This window comes from Dipodomys ordii, unplaced genomic scaffold (assembly GCF_000151885.1).
Source record: "Dipodomys ordii isolate 6190 unplaced genomic scaffold, Dord_2.0 Scaffold18, whole genome shotgun sequence".
NCBI lineage: Eukaryota > Metazoa > Chordata > Mammalia > Rodentia > Heteromyidae > Dipodomys > Dipodomys ordii.
Genome location: NW_012267234.1, coordinates 8,368,452 through 8,369,345, shown reverse-complemented (window position 1 = coordinate 8,369,345; position 894 = coordinate 8,368,452).

The following is an 894-nucleotide window of genomic DNA, read 5'->3' as shown; positions in this document are numbered from 1 at the left end:
CCCAGGCCCAGAGTTCAGGCCCACGACCAGACCCCCCCCCCCAAAAAAAGAAAAAAACAAAAGAAGACAAGAAAAAAAATGTCTTTTGTCCTATAAGATACTTTGCATTTTATATTTAGTTAATGCATCCTTGAGATGTCATTAAATGAGTTTTACTATCCCATGTGTAACATAAACTCCTAAATATACAGATTAGATTTGATTTAATTATTTATTTATTTACTTACTTAGTTTACAGTACTGGGGTTTGAAATCAGAACCTTGCACTTGCTAGGAAGGCACTCTACCATTTAAGCCAAGCCCTGAGCTGAGCGCCAGTGGCTCACGCCTGTAATCCTAGGTACTCAGGAGGCTGAGATCTAAGGATCGAGGTTCAAAGCCAGCGTGGGCAGGAAAGTCCGGGAAACTCCTATCTCCAATAAACCCCCAGAAAACCGGAAGTGGCGCTGTAGCTCAAGTGGTAGAGCGCTCCCCTTGAGCCTCTAAAGCTGAGGGACAGTGCTCAGGCCCAGAGTTCAAGCCCCACGACTGACAAAAAAAAAAAAAAATAATAAGCCAAGCCCTCAGTCTTTCTTTGTTTTTAGTTATTTTTCAGATAGGGTCTTGCTTTTTATTAGAGCCAGCCTGGACTTCAATCCTCCTATTTGCAATTCTTGTGTATATGGAATGACCGATACCCAACACCATGCTAAGCTTGTTTGTAGAAATGGTATCACTAACGTTTTGCCTAGAGTGGTCTAGAACTACGACCCTACTGATCCCTGCCTCTCAAGTTGCTGGAATAACAGGTATAAGCCATCACTGATTATTAGTGTTGTTGTTGATATTCTTTTTTTTTGGGGGGGGAGTCTGGTCGTGGGGCCTGAACTTTGGGTCTGGGTGCTGTCCCTCAGC